Below are 13451 nucleotides of genomic sequence, written 5' to 3'. Positions count from 1 at the left end.
GTGCTCCCTCGCCTGCAAAAGATCAAATTCCACATAAAATATTATAATTATAAAAAATAACACTTATCTTGAACCATGTATTATAATGATATTCTCATTTTGATTATTTTTAAGTTTCATATCTTTGTAGGAATAGTTTGTTATTCTTAAAGGTCATGGGTTCGAGTACCGACAACTGCAGCATGATGATTAAGCGTTTATTGTCAAATGATTAAGAGTATTTAGAACATATACTACTTTGTAATCACTTTAGCTTAATAAAATAATTCATTTCTTTATCACATTTAAACATTGACCATTTTCCGTTGAAATAACCTGACATTAGATTTGAAGCTCCTTCATTGAGGGAGCGAGAGAATATAGCAAACTTGTAATAGTGGCTTTCTTATCAAGCATCCCTACATTATTCATTGAGGATGAATTAGAATTCTTACTTGATTAACTGCTGCCAATGTATTGTAGAAGATATGCAGCTTTGTTTCGAACCTGCGAGGTAGAATGCAAATTAATAAACCCAGACATGCCGATTCAGAGTTCAATAAGAAAAAATTCTGGTTCCATACTTTTGATGCATGAGGCCTCAAATCTGTGCTGCTTATTTGGCAAGAACAGTTCCGGAGAAAAAGACCCCACATTTCACGGATCACCGGCTTCTCGCTAAACGTTTCATCGTATCGAAGCCAATTTTCAGTCAGAACCACATAGATGTACAACTTGAAGAAATCACAGGCCTTTCCTTTCACGTTTATTGAGATAAGCAAAGTGAGTATTCTTTCTTCATTGGCAACCTGAGAAGAATGACAGAGTCAAGCAGTTGGTGATATAAACCTATTTCGAACACAAAGCTGTGGTGTATAAGATGCTAAATTCGGACTTAAAAGTAACAAATGCCATTAGCATATTGTTTTAAACAAATCAGTTCTTATTGTCACATGATGTGTTTACCTTTTATATTCATTGCATAATATCTTTTTATTTCATAAAATTAATATAATGTATAATTATTTAAATTGTTGAACATAATTAAAACATTACAACAATAAAAATTTCGATTCATAATTAAGTTCTAAATGAAAAAAATTAACTTCGAATCATAATTATTTCAAAAATTAAGTTCTAATGAATGCCCAAAGATAAAAAATGGGGCTGCCTAACATTGAACAATGTGCACCAATCCTCCGACATTGCAAACCCAAGCTTCAACAGAGAAAGAACTGAAAACAGTCCAAGTCTTAATTGCGATACATGGAAAAGGAGATTAGTCATACGTACATACAAGAGATAGAGAAGATTCACTCCCCACTGGAGTGATCTGGTCCGCTTTCATCGACAATCTTAGCAGAAGAGTTTCTAGACAGCTTTGAGGGAACGTTTCAATCATCATGGGAAGGTGATTAAGGTTTTCATTCCTCTCGTAAACAGAAGGCCAAAGTACAGAGACTGCTTTTATTCATTTCGAAAGTCGGGAGGATCTTCTAAACGCTATCCAGAAGATGAACAATGCGACAATTGATGGAAGAAAGAGGGGTGGCGAAATACCAAAAGTCCCTGTTGAAGAAAAATCCGACCGTAGCTGTGGAATCAAAGGTGAAGAGGCGGGAGGTTAATTATTCAAAGAGTTTATAAGACAGAGGCAACGTTCAAAAGGTTACATGACGGGAGGTCATATAGAGATTCCTTGACCGGTGATAGAAGATTGCCGTTCGGCAGTCAAGAAAAGAATTCAGTGGGAGATAGGAATCCGAAGAGTAAGTTAAATGTCTTCATTTCCTTAGAGGAAAGAGATTGGATCAAAAAGTCATTGACTGGAATTCTCAAAGACGCGTACGATATGGAATTCATTCAGAAGGCTATTTGTGATGATGGATTTAACTCGAAGGTGGCTAGATGGGGTTATACCAAAAATGCTTGTATTTGTTACCTTAACGTCGAAAGAAGATAAAAAAGAAAGCATTGGAAGAAAGAGCTGAAGATATCAAAGTATGGTTTAATTAGGCAGCTCCGATTTCTTTGGACGAGGGAGTGCCATTAGCCTATTGTTCTGTTTCTCTGATGGGAGTGCCACTCAATTGGAGTGAAGTATTTTTCAAAAGTTTGTCTTCAAAATGGGGATTGGTGGTGAAAATACATGAGGAAACACTTTAGAAGACGGATTTTCGTGTAGCTAAGTTACTTCTTCGGGTGGCAAGTCCTTTTGATGTCTCAGACTCAGTGAAGATTAATACGAATGGAAGATCGTATCTGATTAAAATTAAAGTCCGAATGGTTGAGGAATTCTTTCCTAAAACTGACAGGAGTGATTCAGAGGAGGATTCAGATGACTTTTCCGAAGAGAGTTCATCTGAATCTTTTCAAACTGAAGTATTTCCTGAGCAACATGGCGAGAAGCTCAACAGTCAGAAGAATCGTCGTATGAAAGGGTGGAGTCTTGGCTTCAGGAGAACGTGACAGGTGGCAAAGCGAAGAATGTCGGCGAGATTAATGATACAGAGGGATTGAGGCAGATTATGGGAGTTCCGAGGGACGAGCGTAATGATTATTCAATCTCTTTGCAACAGTGTTTGTTGAGAAATGTTCTAGTGGATGGAGTGGAGGTAGGTGATAAGGTTATTAACAATAATGGGCCTTGTAATTCCCCAATGTTAGATGATAGGCCTACTCGAACTGATCTGGACCAAGTTGGCAAAAGATTATCTCAATTTGGGCCTCGTAGAAGACATAGCTCACTAGACCCATTTAGAAGGGATAAGGATAATTGTAGAGAGCTTTGAGTTTTCTTTAGAGGCATCTAAGCATCGGGTTGGGTCTTTTGATAACTCACAGAAAAGGCTTCCTGCTCGTCAAACTCCGTCCTCATCAAGTTGAAGGTGTTATGCAAGGGGTTGTGTCTCATAAGGAAGGAGAGAGAGCAAACTCTTCAGGAGAATTTACTGTAGATCCAGAGGAAAGAGTGTTGTGGGTGATAGATTACAAGAACCTTCTTGCGTTTCTCCTTAAATTTCGAAGGAGTTGGAAGAGGCGTATAAGGTTTGGGAGACTAACAATTTATTGGGCATCACTGTTAGAGGAGGGAAAAAAGCCTTTTTGAAGAAAGTTGTTGCTAAAAGAAATACTAGGGATGAGGGGGACTGGAACTATAACATCCTAGGGTGGGTTGGTGTTTTACTCATTTTCTCACGTCAAGTTTTCTACAATTTCATGGAATGTGAGGGGTCTTAGAAGGAATGAGAAATCAAGAGTTGTGAGGAGCTTGATATCAGAGAAGAAGCCTTCTTTTTTTTTATTCAAGAATCGAAAGTGGAATCGGTGAAACCCAAATTGATCAGAAGACTAGGAGGCAATTTGTTGCGGGGTTGTGTTTCGTCTCCTGCTGAAGGCACGACAGGGGATTTAATTATTATTAAGGGTAAAATAAAAGGTTCATCGGGACAGGTTTGTTTGATTAATGTGTATGGACCTTCAGTAAATTCAGAGAAGGAGCTTTTCTTCAGAGAGCTTATTTCTTTCGTTGAACAGCAAGATTGTCCGTGTTGCTTACGGGTGACTTCAACGCGTTTCTCTCTCATGATGAGAAGTTGGGTGGTTCACAAAATGGATATTCTGTGAGATTATTTAACGATTTCATCCTTCAAGCTAATATGTCTGATCTTCCTCTGGTTAAAGGTTGGTTTACTTGGAGCAATAATAGAGAGTCCCCACTTTTACCAGACTGGATAGGTTTTAGAGATCACTCTCTGATCATAATGCAATTCTATTAGAAGACAGTGGGATCAATTGGGGGCCTAAGCCTTTTATGCTTTTCAATTATTTACGGGAAGAAGATGGGTTCGTTGAGATGATGGAAAAGAAACTAAAGGAGCTTCAAAAGGGTGGTAGGAAGAAGAGGATTTACAATATTCTAAAGAGATCAAAGATAGCCATTAAAAAGTGGGCCAATAATAAACATCTTGAACCAGGGTATCAAATAGCGTTCCGAAAACGATAGCAGCCGTGATATTACAGTTGCACCACCGTCTGAAACTGATTTTCATGGTTTTTGAGGTGGGTCACGGATTCACACCAATCTTCATCGATTGCGCCCGCAATTTTACGAGAAATGGACGATTGCACTGATAAAGGGACACAACAAACGTTGTTCAACTGTGGTGCAGTTTTTTTTGTTTCGGACAATGATGGGGAAAGGAGGAAGGGTAGGCAGAAGGCCAGAACCAATTTTAAAAATATAATTTTAAATGATATATTAATTTGAGATCACTCTCACTTTTAGAATTTATAATTTAATCCATAGTTTAAAATGTAAACTTTAATTTTTATTTAATTTAATCTTAATTTCAGTCATCTAAATTTATGCAATTTAAATTTTATAATTTTATTTTAATTATATTTAATTTAGTCATTTTAGGGTAAGTTGTGCGACATTTAAAAAAATTCACGATCGCGATACCCGCGATGACATTCGTTATGTCTGCAACTGTGATAAACGCGATGTGACCAAAAATGTGACCGCGAACGCTATTTAAAACTCTGTCTTGAACTGCCAGGTTTGATTACTGGTCTAGAGCGTTCCATCTTTGATATGGAGGTTGCTCTTCAGCAAGGGTCCTCTTCAAGTTCCATTGATAATGTGGCGAAGGCTAAGAAGGAGTTATGGAAGTTATATAGGAAATATGAACAGATTTGGTTCCAGAAGTCTAGAGTAAAGCGGTCTTTAGAGGGAGATAGAAATTTCATATTTTTTCATCACTATGCAACGAATAGAGGGAGATTGAACAAGATCAAGTGTTTAAAGGTTGGTGAAGAGATGATTTCGGATCCAAGAAGAATAAAATCATGCATTGTGAAATTCTTTAAAGAGGCGTAGAATCTAAAAACACCCTTGAAGTGGAAAATCTGGATTTTAATTTCTCCAAACTGTCTGAAGCGCATAGCTTTTTTCTAGAAAGCCAGTTTTCAGAGGAGGAGATTTGGGAGGAGATTACATCTGCATACAGTAATAAAGCTCCTGGTCCCGATGGTATGACTGGGTATTTTTTTTAAAAAAAATTATCTCAGCTAAAAGAGAGGATTTTAAGTTTTTTTAAAGACTTTTACAGGGGAAAACGGTGAGAAAAAGGGGTCAACCATTCCTTCATAACCCTTATAACTAAGAAGGTGAATTTGTTTAGTTTGGAGTACTATAGGCCCATTAGTTTGGTTGGCAGGTTGTATAAAATTTTGTCGAAGGTGCTGTCGAAAAAGTTGAGGGTATGTATAGACTCATTAATTGGGCCTTCTCAATTTGCTTGTGTTTCGGGAAGACAAATTATGGATTCTTCGATTATAGCTAACGAATGAATTGACTATTGGAGGAAGAAAGGGTACAAGGTTATTGTGTTTAAGGTAGATTTCAAAAAAGCTTATGACTCGGTGGATTGAAACATCTTGATGAAAACAGAGACCTGTATAAAAGCAAGAATAGAAAGCATACCTTAGTATCGAAACAATTAACTAGAATTTCAAAGGCCACAACGCTTTTGAGATGCTTTGTGCGAAGGCATTGCACTGCTCGCAAGCAGTTCAAGTCCATAGGGACTCAGCGTTCATGTGAGGCAGACTTAAGAAAGATAGTACTAAAAAGGAAACAGCAAAATGAAAGTTACTACAACCAATAATTTGCACTCAAGCATAGAGCGGGCAACATTGGAGTTGTGGGGTTGGGCTAAGAAACAATTACTAAAGAATAATAACCTTGAGGCAATAGATTTTGCTATTCCAGAGTAACTGTTAATCCATTCTTCATCTGTGAACGAACTTATAACTGACTGCATACAGTGCCTCATAAGAACAGAGACCTTGAAGTTTTCGGTCTAAGAAAAGGCAAATGGTAACTTCTGCTAGCTCTTGATAGTCTGAAGTCAGAAGGACTGACTGCTTACACCTGCAAAGAGAAAAATGTCATACTGATCCTCAAAATCAACAACATCTGAGAACAAGAGAAAAACTTTGTATTGAGGGTACCATATAATTACAATCACTGAAAATCTAGCATTGAACATCGAACATGTATGAAATCCAATACACATCTGGTTTCTACAGGTGGTCTTTTTTCAAACAGCAACAAAACACTAAGGGGTTATCCTTCAAACTATATATCACAAAATTTTCATAACCTCAAACACTAAGGAAATATGTTGCAGCCATTCAACATTTTTGGATCACATGTTGAGCATTAATTATCACTACTAGTTGCATTCCGCTTACAGATCAACCACAAGGTCCTAAGCAACTTTAAATAAAATGTACCCTCTCTCTTTGATATTAAAACAGCATTTCCACGTACCTTATTCGACAATAAACAGCGGTAAATTTGATCCAGGTTATGATATTTTGAGGTGGCTCTTTACTCCCAGAACCAAAGCACCAAATTTTATGTGAGAAAGGTATGAAAATTAAATATTCCTTAATGACCAGTGAAAAGGAAAGAGAAAAAAAAACCACAACCAAGCGTGCTAACTAATGATATAAAACATGAAATCCGATAGATGAATAATGGAAGACTGAGAATTCACAATGCATAGTGTACACAAAGTCAGACCACAAGAGTTCAAAAATTGAAACATTGAATGTAAAAACAGGATTGGAACAACAAATAGAATGTAAGAACAGGAAGGTACAGGAAAAAGGCAAAAGAATATATCCAAAAAAAAGGAAGGCAAATAAACGTATCATATTAGCTGTTAACGGTAACGATGCGTTTAGTTCGGGAAAAGATCTTATTATCAAGGGTAATAATCTTTTCTGGAATTGCGAGGAGGGGAGAACTCCCCCAGGGATAATAATCTTCAACCAACAGTAGCACTTTCCCCCCAAATGGTGAGATATCATTCCCACCAATTTCTTAGGTATTGAACAATTACTTCCCTTTTGGATCAGATTGTCTCTTAAATAAGGTGTTTTGTTCATATGGATCATTTGTTGCATTTTCAACCAAATAACTAATTTTTGTTGTGTAAATTTATTTAATATTTTTACTTCCTATTAGTTTAGTATAGCTTTAGCACTTGATGCGTTTTTATTAATATTTTATTTATGATGTTTCTAAGGTTGTATGGTGGGATTGCATTTTTAGTAGGTTAAATTGATCTACGGTTTTTATCACTATTTTATTACTTTTAGATTTTTTTTATTTTTATATAATTTATTTGACAAAATAAATTAACCATATTAACCTTTAGCATTTGGAAAGTCATAAAAATATTTTAGAGAGTAATGGGGGTATACAAATATAAAGTATATTTTTAAAATTTGTTTAATGTACAAATTATATTAATAATATGATAATAAAGTGTTTGCAAATTTTAGGTAGTGTAACAAAATTAGTTCTATGAATTTTCATGCAAATATTTTCAATTTAATATTGAAAGTTTAACATGTTAAAATGAAAATATATCACAAGGATAATTTGGAAAATTTTGCTTTCAGGTAATCATATATTCCCTCAACCAAACATTGCATTTCAACTACACAAACCAAACAAGGTAATGTAACATTCCCAGTAATGAGTCGGGTAATGTTACATTCCAGAATCCTATACCTAAAGTTAATCCTTCATTTTGTGAACCAAACACCCCCTTATAATCAATTTTTAAACTGGATTGTGTCCTTAAGAAACAAATTGAATAATCAGATTTTAAAAGCAACGCATATTCTGAAAAAAGTCATAGCATTTTCATGATAAATAAACTATAAAAGCAAACTTTCTGCCAACAACATCAATAAACTTGGACTAGAAAACCATATATGATAAATAAACTTGGACTAGTGTGTGATCATAGCCTATAGCAGATAAAAGATGAATCAATTATATGCTAAACGAAATGGACTAGAAGCAGGAGAAGAGATGAAAGAACTACTGTTTTCAGCAGATATGCTGGATAAAGAATTGAAAAGAAAACCATATATTTCAAGAGCACTCTTTAGCTCATAATAGTTGGGATACCAGTCAATTTCAATGGTTCTTGCACCAATCTGGATAAGATTATGGCAGACATACATCAATTAATTCAAAGATCCAAATAAAAAGAAAATACTAATTTGTATATAAAAATCTATTTTCAGTTCTTCAAGTTAAATATTGATCACCTGAATTTTTTATGAAAGAATGGCACGCCAAAATTCACAAGCAGATGCCTCAACTCTTCATTTGGCGAATATAGCACTGACAAAACCAAGAGATAGGTACATAAACATCCACTGATCATTAGAGGAAGAAGCTGGGACCAAGTGTAAAGGAGATACTCACTCAAAGAAAAGGTCCACATAGCTATTGTTTTTTCTACACGGCCACATTTTAGGATCAATCTTAAGAGCCATCCATTTTTTAATAACCCTTCAAGGAAAGAGCACTCTGAAAGAACACAAGTGAAAGAGGTCAATGATATATTCAGGAATATTGCTTCTCGCATAAGACAATGCATATTATGGAAACTAGAATTGATGCAATCAGCAACCCAAACTAAATGGAGAAACATGGTACGAGAAAGCAAGTACCAAAAATTGAATGACCTTGCTCTGAAGTAAGCCCCACCAGAGAGTTGAGCTCATTATTCATGAATGACTGCAAAATTGACCAACTTCCAAGCTCAGGAAATGATAGAGGTGGTGTAACCTTAATATACGGTTAAGGAAAGTCGTTACTGAAAATGTTATTATTTTTTTAATATTTCTGATAAAAAATTACCTAAAACATTATTCTTTTACCTAAAATATTAATATTTTTTAACATTTCCGATAAAGTGTCCAATATTAACATTTCGGAAAAAAAAATTTAGGTAGCGCTTTACCAGATATGTTAACAAACCCGATAAAGTGCCCAATAATAACATTTCCGGTAGAAATAATAATGTTTTAGGTGATTTTTTACCAAAAGTGTTAAAAAATAACAACATTCCTGATAACTCCTTTCCATAGCCGTATATTAGGCGGTCGATCGTGAGACTTCCCCATTTCAAAGAGGTAATGGTTTCATCAAAAGAGTACCAGCTAGTGGACCCATGTTTTCGAGTCAAAACAATGAAGGGTCCATAAAATAGAGCTCATCCCCTTTTTCTTTGGAAGAATTAGGATTTGTGGGCTTCAATGTCCTAAAAAGCGGTTTTTCCCCAATTAGGGCAAACATGCTAAAATATTAGCCTTATATTGCTTGTAAAATATTATTTAAGGATCTACGGAAAATATTACAGTGTGTATGGTATAAGGGAAACAAGCGTGGATTCTGCTCAATCAAACCAGATCACGTTCAGCTAAAATCATGACAAACATTTGGTCATAAATTCCATATAAATGATTCTATCCTTGTATTGTACACCTGTCCACTGTAATCTCTAGCACAATTCTAGCATTATCATTATGTGTTTCCAAAATTATTTCTCTCATTCTTGTATTACAAGTGTGAGAAAATATTCATTGAAACCTCTGCAGTGCTTATCCTATATATGGTATCAGAGGAGCTGATCTCCACTGAGCCACCGATCCAAGTAACTACAATGTCTTCCTCGATCAGACTCCCAATTTTAATCTCAACACCCAACCCCCTTTCGTATCCTAAAAACCCCTTATCGCTCTCAACATCACTACCCAAATCAATGAAAAATTAACTCCCTCCACTTTTCCTCGATGGTGTGCTCAATTTGAAGCACTTCTTATTAGTTATGATCTTCTCAACTATGTTGAAGGCACCTTTCGGTGTCCCTCTTCAGATGGCACCCCGACTGAAGAACTGCTCAAGACCCACTGGGTCCGACAGGATAATCTTATCCTGAGTGCGATTTTAGCCTCTACCTCTCCGTCCATCACACTACTCATTGCTACCGCAAAATCCTCCTATAAAGCTTGGAAAAAGCTCACTCATCTTTATGCTAGCTGATCTCGTACTCGTGCAATGCAGTTAAAGGAGGAACTTACCTTAATCCAACATGGAAACAAGACCATCACCGAATATCTCCATGCTGTGAAGAATGTAGCCGATGAATTAGCGCCATCATAGATTATTCAATTTCGGATGATGACCTAACACTTTATGTATTAAATGGCTTAGGTCCAGATTTTTGGGAGATTGCAGTGCCGATTTGTGCCCGTGAGTCATCTCTGACTTTTGAGGAGCTGCAAGACATTCTGGTTGGTCACGAGGCTTATTTGAGGCGCCTGGAAACAACGCAAAACTTAGTTGCTTCTGCCAATTTTATGAAGACGAAGACGTCAACAAATAGGGGAAGTCATCCGCGTTTCTCTAAACACAATGACCATTCCCGTGGGCCTCAAGGATCCAGTCCAAACTGGTACTCAAATGGAGCCCAACATGATGGATGCCGCCCCAATACAAGTGTGGTAAGCCAAATCACTCTAACCGGCGCTATCAACCCAAGTGCCAACTATGTTATCAGTTAGGCCATACTGCCAAGGCCTGCCCTCAGTTTCATTCTCAGAATGTCTCTATCAATTGTGCTACCACTTCTACGGGAAAAGATAAAAATTGGCTACTTGATTTAGCCGCTTCTCATAATCTCACGGGTGATCTTTCCAATTTATCTATTCATTCTGAATATGATGGAACTGACGAAGTAATTCTTGGTAACGGTTCAGGTTTGACATCTCACATATTGGTTCTTTGTCTTTACACTCTCCGCACCGAACATTTACATTACGTGATACTCTTTATGTTCCCAATCTTTGCAAAACTTTTATTGAACTATGTTTTGATATAACAATTTAAGGCAAAATGGTTTTTGGACTTGATTGAATTTACAAAATGTTTTTGGACTTAATTGAATTTATTCAAAGTTTTAAAAGGTTTCAAAAATAATTAAAAGTCCATTAAATTCGGATTTGAGCAAAAATGCTAAAGGGTGTCAAAGTGCATCCACGCACCCCTGCAGTGCATCCATGCATCCCTGCAGTGCATTCATGCACCTGCACTAGTGCATCGATGCACCATGCAGTGCATCCATGCACTCAAACACCGAATGCAATTAGTGCATCGATGCATCCTTCTGTGCATCGATGTATCAAGGCTGTGCATCGATGCATCCTGCTGTGCATCTATGCACGAAGGCTGCAACGGCTGGTTTATTTGAATTTAATAAAGGGGTATCGATGCACCATGATAGTTCACCGATGCACCATGTTATGGGCACTCTTTTTGAGTAGAAAAATCATCTCTAAACGGCTCCAAAACATCCCCAACGATTATATAAGACATCAAACACATTCCAAGCTATAAATACAAGCTAAGGACACTTCAAGAGAACAACTATCCAAAATCAAACACAAGAGAAGAGTTTTTCATTCTTATTTCATCTTTCTCTTGTAAATATTTTGTTCTTGTGAGCTCAATCTTGTAAACACCTACCTTAGATTGGTTTTATTGTTTACTTCTTTTATCATATTGTAAAAGGGAAATGTTCTAGCTAATCCCGTGTAAAAGCTAGGAAAGGTTCTAGTTTAGCCCGGAAAAACTAGGGAGTTTGTAAGGTTACTCTTTGTCCTCAAAAGAAATAACAAATTAGTGAATTTTTGGAAAATCCTTGGTAAGGAGCTAAGGTAGTGGATGTAGACTTGGTTGAGAAGTGGAACCACTCTAAATCGCTGTACAATTCTCTATCTTTTAATCTCCTTACTCCCTAAACACAAAAATTGATCCCGACCCTCTTTGCAAGCAATTACAGTTATCGATTCGAGCTTCTGAAAATCCCAACAATTGGTATCAGAGCCTAACTCGTTAAGAAGGTTTAACCACCTTGAGACAATCCTCGAAGAAGCTCTACCAATTTTCGATGCAACCGAAAAAGAAATGACTTTTTCCTCCGGTGCTTATTATCTTGAAGAATGTCCCATTATGGATTTACAACCGATTAACAAGCCACCCTTCTTCAATAGAGTAAATTATGCATATTGGAAGAATAAGATGATGCATTTTATTTAATCCTACAATATAGGGGCTTGGAACTCAATCATGGACGGTTACTCTTCTTCACCCGGCAAGTACAACGATTGGAGTAGAGAAGAGCAGAAAAATTTCTAGCTTAACTCTAAGGCTATACATATTCTATTATGTGCTTTGGGCCCAAATGAATATGTAAGAATCTTATCTTGTTCCAGTTCCAAAGAGATTTGGGATAAGCTCCAAGTCACTCATGAAGGAACCGACGAAGTGAGGGAATCAAAGAAAAGTCTTCTCAACTATAGCTACGAGAACTTCAAGATGAAACCTGATGAAGACATCAAAGCTATGACATAGATTTTATGTGATTGTCAACAGTCTAAAGGGATATGGAGAAGTAATCCCTAATGAGAAGCTTGTGAGGAAGATGATCTACTCTCTTCCAAAGGAGTGGCAATCGAAGAAGACGATCATTATCGAAGCAAGAAACTTAAAGTCTCTCACTCTCGACGAGCTAATTGGTTCTCTTCTCACTCATGAGATGATGGTGAAGGAAGATGAAGAAAGGGAAGAGAAGAAAAACAAGAAGAAGAAGGAGGTAGGTATTGCCTTTAAATCCACCAATGAAAGCTATCAAGATTCAAGTGATGAGGTGGATGAAGACGATGATGAACAAGAAGAAGAGATGGTCAAGCTCTTGAAGGAACTCAAGAGATGCATGATTTCCAAGGAAGTGAAACATGAATCAACCAAGAAGAAGAGTCCCCCGATATGTTTCAATTGTCAAAGAAAGGGGCATTTCAAGTATGAATGTCCTTTTCTAAAGAAAAAGGGGAAGAAGGCGTTTGTTGCATCTTGGAGTGATGAAGATGATTCCAATGATGAAGATGAAGTAGTCAACCTATGCCTCAGTACCACTCAAGAAGAATTCGAGGTATCTTCTAACTCAAATGAATTTAATTCATTTACTTTTGATGAGTTACAAGATGCTTATAATAGGTTGTATTTGGGATTTAAGACCATGAATTTCAAATATATGAAATTAATTTCAAAACTCAAAATTAAAGATAATTTGATTTTGAAAGCAAAAGTTGATTTTGAAATTCAAAATGAAATTTTGAAAAATAGTTTAGAGCTTTCAAAAATCAAAATAAATGATTTAGAAAAAGAAAATTTTGAGTTAGGAGTTAAGCTTGAAGGCTTAACAAAAGAAAAAGAATTAATTTCTAAAAATAACCTATTATGTTTAAAAATGGCAAAATGCTCACATTGTCATTTTTATGGTCATTTGGAACATACTTTTCCTTTAAAGAAAGGAAAACATTTTAAAATTAGACAAGTATGGGTTCCTAAGGGAACAAGGGGCATTGAAACTAACGTCCAAGGATCCAAAGCAATTTGGATACCAAAATCAAAATAAATGTCTCTTGTAGGTGTGTGGGAGCAATGGTGATGAAAGTGATGATATTCAATATGCTCTAGCCACACATGAATGGGTAACCTCTAATCTTAATGTTTTTAATTTTGGTTATTT

General features: G+C 36.3%; 1 pseudogene; it reads right to left on the bottom strand.

Annotated features, from left to right (window-relative positions):
* Positions 1-420: 420 nt before the first annotated feature.
* LOC120114533 lies at positions 421-9843 on the bottom strand (annotated as a pseudogene).
* Between the last annotated feature and the right edge of the window lie 3608 nt (positions 9844-13451).

Source organism: Hibiscus syriacus, unplaced genomic scaffold (assembly GCF_006381635.1).
Source record: "Hibiscus syriacus cultivar Baekdansim isolate YM2019G1 unplaced genomic scaffold, ASM638163v2 tig00110234_pilon, whole genome shotgun sequence".
Taxonomy (NCBI): Eukaryota; Viridiplantae; Streptophyta; class Magnoliopsida; order Malvales; family Malvaceae; genus Hibiscus; species Hibiscus syriacus.
The sequence above is the reverse complement of the archived record's forward strand: the minus strand, read 5'-3'. Positions and strand labels throughout refer to the sequence as shown.